The following is a 6614-nucleotide window of genomic DNA, read 5'->3' as shown; positions in this document are numbered from 1 at the left end:
GGGAGGGAAGGAAAGACAGAGAAAGAAAGGAGGCCGGGTGTGGTGGCTCATGCCTGTAATCCCAGCACTTTGGGAGGCCGAAGTGGGCGGATCACTTGAGGTTGGGAGTTCGAGACCAGCCTGATCAACATGGAGAAACCCCATCTCTATTAAAAATACAAAATTAGCTGGGCATGGTTGCATATGCCTGTAATCCCAGCTACTCAGGAAGCTGAGGCAGGAAAATCGTTTGAACCTGGGAGGTGGAGGTGGCAGTGAGCTGAGATTGCACCATTGCACTCCAGCCTGGGCAACAAGAGCGAAACTCTGTCTCAAAAAAGAAAAAGAAGAGAAAGAAGGAAAAGGAAAGGAAACTCCTGTGAAGGGAACTGATTTTCACGACGCAGGTGTTGGCCCGAAGGTTTCAGCGTGGTCAGCAGCTGTGGGTGTGTTGGGTTTAGGGGTCGGCGGGATGAGGAACAGGTGGGCTGCAGCACAATCAACCACTCGGGAGGTGAAGCTTTACCTGGGCCAAAGACGATGGGATACAACTGGGTCTCAAATAACTTATATCAGGCCTAAAAACGGAATGCCAATTAGCAACCATACGAAGCAAATAGACAACACCAGGAGATGCCAGACCTCAAGGCGGGTCCCCTAAATTGCATCCCTCCTTGGGTACTGACTGTGCCGTGGCAGAGCGGCCAGGCAGGAGGCCAGAGCAGACCTGCAGGGTGAGGCGTGCCACAAAGAGGGAGCAAAGGCTACGCCACTCTCAGTGTAGCTCTGGGGGTGCAGGAGCAGTGGCAGTGACATCCTCCCAGGTGTAATGATGGGTAGGGACGATGGGGGGGCGCCTCCACCCACTTGCCATTCCCCATGGTGCAGAGGGAACCTGGCCCAGGTTCTCACGGAGACTGAGGGGACCGGGAGGAACAGACAAGGATGTGAAAAGGCTGCAGGGTTCTTTCTGGGCGGGGCTCCAAGCACAGAGCTGGCTTTGCTAGTTTACTGAGTTCTGATGGATATAGTACACTGCATCTATTTAACTGTGTGGTTTCAATGAGTTTTGACATAGATATGTACACCTGTGAAACCGTTGCCACAAAGAAGATGGGCCAATCCATTGCCCCCTGTATTAGTCTGTTTTCATGTTGCTATAAAGAAATACCCAAGACTGGGTAATTTATAAAGGAAAGAAGCTTAACTGACTCACGGTTTGCATGGCTGGAAGGTCTCAGGAAAGTTACAGTCATAGCAGAAGGCAGAGCAAACACCTACTTCACAAGAGCGGGTGGAACTGGCACTTATAAAACCATCAGATCTCGTGAGAACTCCCTCTCACGAGAATGGCACGGAGGAAGCCACACTGATGATTCAATCACCTCCCACCAGGTCCCTCCCCTGACACCTGGGGATTACGAGTCAGATCACAATTTGAGATTAGATTTGGGTGGGGACACAGCCAAACCATATCACCCCAGAAGCTTCCCTGTGCCCCTGTCACCCCATCCTCGCCCACCCTCATCCCCAGGCAACCTCGGATCTGCTGTCAGTGTAGATTGGAGTTTTATTTGAGATGGGGTCTCACTCTATTGCCCAGGCTGGAGCACAGAGGTGCAATCACGGCTCACTGCAGCCTCAACCTCCTGGGTTCAAGGAATCCTCCCACCTCAGCCCCCTGAATAGGGACTACAGGAGCACACCATCACACCCCGTTCATTAATTAATTATTATTATTTTTGAGACAGAGTCTTGCTCTGTTGCCCAGTCTGGATCTTGGCTCACTGCAACCTCCCCCTCCCAGGTTCAAGCAATTCTCCTGCCTCAGCCTCCCGAGTAGCTGGGATTACAGGTGCACACCACAATGCCTGGCTAATTTATTTTTATTTTTATTTTTATTTATTTATTTATTTTTTTTGAGATGGAGTCTCACTCTTTCACCCAGGCTGGAGTGCAGTGGCGCGATCTCGGCTCACTGCAGGCTCCGCCCCCCGGGGTTCACGCCATTCTCCTGCCTCAGCCTCTCCCAGTAGCTGGGACTACAGGCGCCCACCACCTCGCCCGGCTAATTTTTTGTATTTTTAGTAGAGACGGGGTTTCACCGTGTTAGCCAGGATGGTCTCGATCTCCTGACCTCGTGATCCACCCGCCTCGGCCTCCCAAAGTGCTGGGATTACAGGCGTGAGCCACCACGCCCGGCCTATTTTTTTGTATTTTTAGAAGAGACAGGGTTTCACCATGTTGGTCAGGCTGGTCTTGAACCCCTGACCTCAATCCACCCATCTCAGCCTCCCAAAGTGCTGGGAGTACAGGTGTGAGCCATTGCGCCTGGCCTGAGATTTTGCCTTTTCTAGGATTTCATCAAGGATAGAATTATATGCAGTATTTGGCTGGGTGAGGTGGCTCACGCCTGTAATCTCAGCACTTTTGGAGGCCGAGGCAGGCGGATCACGAGGTCGGGAGATCAAGACCATCCTGGCTAACATGGTGAAACCCCGTCTCTACTAAAAATACAAAAATAATTAACCGGGCGTGGTGGCGGGCGCCCGTAGTGCCAGCTACTCGGAGAGGTTGAGGCAGGAGAATGGCGTGAACCCGGGAGGTGGAGCTTGCAGTGAGCCGAGATCGCGCCACTGCACTCCAGCATGGGCGACAGAGTGAGACTCCATCTCAAAAAAACAAAAAAAATTATATGCAGTGTTTTTTATTGTTTTTTTTCAGGATAATGTTTCTGAGACCCATTCGTGTTGCATGTGTCAGTAATTCTTTCCTTTTTATTGCTGATGAACATTCCCTTGTGAGGCTGTATCATGGTGTTTATCCATTCTACCCGTCGCTATTTGGGTTCTTTCTAAAATTCAGCAATTATAAATCAAGCTGTCATGAACATTTGCGTACAAGTGTTTGTGAGGCGTGTGCTTTCATGCCTCTTAGATAAGTGCCCAGGCCATGGAATGGCTGGGTCATAGGCAGGTGTGGGTTTAACATTTTAAGAAACCACCTGCTGGGTGCAGTGGCTCACCCTTGTAATCCCAGCACTTTGAGAGGCCGAGGTGGTTGGATCACCTGAGGTCAGGAGCTCGAGACCAGCCTAACCAATATGATGAAACCCCCGTTTCTACTAAAAATACAAAAATTAGCTGGGCATGGTGGCACACGCCTGTAATCCCAGCTACTCAGGAGGCTGAGGCAGGAGAATCACTTGAACCTGGGAGGCGGAGGTTGTGGTGAGCCGAGATTGTGCCATTGCACTCCAGCCTGGGCAACAAGAGCAAAATTCTGTCTCAAAAAAACAAAAACAAAAACAAAAACAAAAACAAAAACAAAACCCACCAGGGCTGGTATTTTTGAAGTCATTGAGACAGAAAGTGACAAGGGCGGCTCCAGCGTGTGCTGTTACTGAGGCTGGGGCCAGGAGGCTCAGTGTGGTGAGCAGTGCTCCGTGGGGGAGCAGGACTAGACATGCTTGCTGTGCCCAAGTCAGCATGCTCCCCTGAGATCTCAGGTGGCCTTGAGTAAGAGCCAAGTGCCCCACCATTGGAGAGGTTAGGGACCAGCAAATGGGACACCCACAGGCTGCAGCATCTAGAGGTGACAGAGTCAGGGGTGGAGTGTTCAGACAGGGCTACAAGTGACAGTTAAGGACAGAGCACAGAGTGGCTGCAGATGACAGGTCAGGGACCAGGTGCACAGATGGAGCTGCAGGTGACAGGTCAGGGACCGGAAGCACAGGCGAGGCTGCAGGTGACAGTCAGGGACGGAGTGCACAGACAGGGCTGCAGGTGACAGGGATGGAGTGCACAAACCCACTGCAGGTGATGGACTGGGTGCACAGCTGGGGCTGCAGGTGACAGTCAGGGACCCGGTGGACAAATAGGACTGCAGTTGACATTGAAGGATCAAGTACACATATGGAGCTTCAGGTGACATGGGTGGACTGAGTGCAGAGAAGGGTCTGGGGACGTCAGCATCAGGGACTGGAGGACACAGCTGCTTCGTCAGAAGACAGAGTGCCTGAATAGGAACATGGGGCCCAGAGAGCACAACCAGTTCAGGTGCCTCCTGGAGACAGGGCCAGGCCTGGGGGAAGGAACCCAGAACAGCCTGGCCTACCAGGCACGGGCCCATTCCAAAAGGAAACAGCACCGCTAGCTAAGAAAGAACTTTATTATTTCTAATAAATGGATCTGGGGGTGGGGTCTGGAGAGGGCACATGGCCGTCCCCTGCCAATGCGTTGAGGCCCACACTCCTTGGGAGTGGACAGGGAAAGCCCCATGTTCCCCGGAGCCTGTCGCCGTGGCCTGCAGCCCTGGACGCGTCTCATGGAGCCGCAGGTCTTCCTTCCCGACTTTCTGGTCGCGTGGCCACCACAGCCCTATCAATACAGCCAGAGCCCGGGGCCAGGTGTGAGTCTGCCTGCAGCTCTCCGTCTCCGCCAGCCTCGACTCCTGGGGAAGGGGATAAAGGGGGGCTTCCTGGTGCGAGCTAGAAAGGGTGATGCTCTCCAGCCAGGCAGCCCCCTGGTCCTCTGTGCTGTGGCTGTGCCTGTGGGGCGGGGGCGGGGGGGGGCATCGGGGACGCTGTCCCTGTCCCGCAGCAGGTGCCCTGGGGGTTCCAGGTGTGTGGCCGGCATCGAAGCCAAGGGGCCCAGCAGCCCACCCCATGTTCTCCACCCTCTGACCCTCGGAGCCCCACCAGTCACCCTCCCACCCCTGTCTGGTCCCCTGTCCTTATCCAGTTCTCCGTGCTGGGTCTGTAGTGCCTCATCTTTCTGTTTCCGTCTATTCCTTTCTCTGGGTGCCTGACTTTCTCTCTTCCTGTCCATCCCCCCGCCCCCAGTCCCCTTCCCAGCCTCTCCCCTCCAGCATGGGGGCGGTTGAAACCTTGGAGCAGGTTCTGAAGGCCTTCCTGGGTGTTAGCATCCGGGAGGGGAGCGGCCTTAGCTGTGGGGACCGGGGCGGCCGGGAGCAGCAGCAGCAGCAGCAACAGCGGGGGCCACATGGCCTGCGGGCAGGGCGGCTGTGGAGGGACAAGGTGGGCGTTAGAGGCCCCGCCCCCTCTTCACGCCCTTTCCTCTCTGCCCTCTCGCTTCTTCGTGCCCGGCTTGCACGTCCAGCATCCTTCACCTGCCCCACGGCCCGCCTGTCTCCCGAACAGCCCTGAGTTAGCCCACAGACCGGTCACCGGTCTCCGGCTCCCCAGGGATTATTAGATCCGGACAGTTCTGCCCCAGAGCTGCCCTGGAGCTCGGACGCCTACACGAGCGTGAGCCACTCCCCCGCGTGCTAGCCACGCCCTCGAGCCCGAGCCACGCCCACTCACTGTTAACGCTTCACCCAAGCCCCTACGCAATGACCACGCCCTAGTACATAGCCACACCCATTCTAGGCCACGCCCCCAGTCACGCAGTCTCCACTCACCAGCCACGCCCCCACTGCAGAGGACCACACCCCTGAGCACCGCCCTGGAGACCCACGCGGGCCTGGCCCTCTTCCGTGATCCCCAGTCCAGCCCCAGTGCAACAGCCCAGGCCCCCGAGTTGAGCCTCATCCAGCATCCGGGCCAGCCTCTGCCACCCTCAGCATGGAACACAGTCGTTTCCGGTCCCTCACTCCCGTTCATTCTCCATTCTTCTTGAACATACGGGGAATATTCATAGTAGCTGTTTTAATGTCCTGATCACTAATTCCATCATCTATGCAATTTCTGGGTCTTTGTTATTTTTCTACTCATTATGGGTTCTGTTTTTCTGCTTCTTTGCATGCCTGTTTTTTTGTTTTTGTGTTTTTGAGACAGGGTCTCACTGTTGCCCGAGCTGGAATGCAGTGGCATGATCACAGCTCACTGTCGCCTCAAATTCCTGGGCTCAAGCTATCCTCCCATCTCAGCCTTCTGAATAGCTGGAACCACAGGTGCACACAGCCATGCCCAGCTAATTTTTAAACTTATCTTTTGTAGAGACGGAGTCTCACTATGTTGCCTAGGCAGGTCTTGAACTCCGGACCTCAAGAGATCCTCCTGCCTCAGTATCCCAAACATTACCAATATATTCTTATTTCTTTGAGAATCTTTAGCATAGGTGGTGCAGTTTGTTCTTTGGTGATTGAGTTCCTCAAATGTCTGGTTATTTTTGCCAGAACTCATTTTCTCCAGGAAAGTGCTGCAATCTCGCCTGGAAAGAAAAAACAATCACATAGCTACTTCCTGGTATGGGAGGTTAACCCCATTTCTGCTTCTTAAAAGGGGTTTATAGAGGATGTTGGCCGGGCTCAGTGGCTCATGCCTGTAATCCCAGCACTTTGGGAGGCCAAGGCGGTGGATCACCTGAGGTCAGGAGTTTGAGACCAGCCTGGTCAACATGGTGAAACCCCGTCTCTAATAAAAATACAAAAATTAGGGCCGGGCGCGGTGGCTCACGCCTGTAATCCCAGCACTTTGGGAGGCCGAGGCGGGCGGATCATGAGGTCAAGAGATCAAGACCATCCTGGCTAACATGGTGAAACCCCATCTCTACTAAAAATACAAAAAAATTAGCCAGGCGTGGTGGTGGGCGCCTGTAGTCCCAGCTACTCGGGAGGCTGAGGCCGGAGAATGGCATGAACCCGGGAGGCGGAGGTTGCAGTGAGCCGAG

At 54.2% G+C, this 6614-nt stretch overlaps 1 long non-coding RNA gene across 1 annotated transcript; it reads right to left on the bottom strand.

The window, feature by feature from the left end:
* Positions 1-4131: 4131 nt before the first annotated feature.
* On the bottom strand, positions 4132-6015 carry LOC129489524 (uncharacterized). Its single transcript, XR_008660023.1, has 2 exons — positions 4867-6015; positions 4132-4431 (listed from the first exon to the last, which is right to left on the bottom strand). It is a non-coding gene; the product is annotated as an uncharacterized lncRNA (long non-coding RNA).
* Between the last annotated feature and the right edge of the window lie 599 nt (positions 6016-6614).

The sequence above is a fragment of the Symphalangus syndactylus genome, chromosome 9 (assembly GCF_028878055.3).
Source record: "Symphalangus syndactylus isolate Jambi chromosome 9, NHGRI_mSymSyn1-v2.1_pri, whole genome shotgun sequence".
Classification (NCBI taxonomy): Eukaryota; Metazoa; Chordata; class Mammalia; order Primates; family Hylobatidae; genus Symphalangus; species Symphalangus syndactylus.
This window is presented reverse-complemented; position numbering and strand designations above follow the sequence as displayed.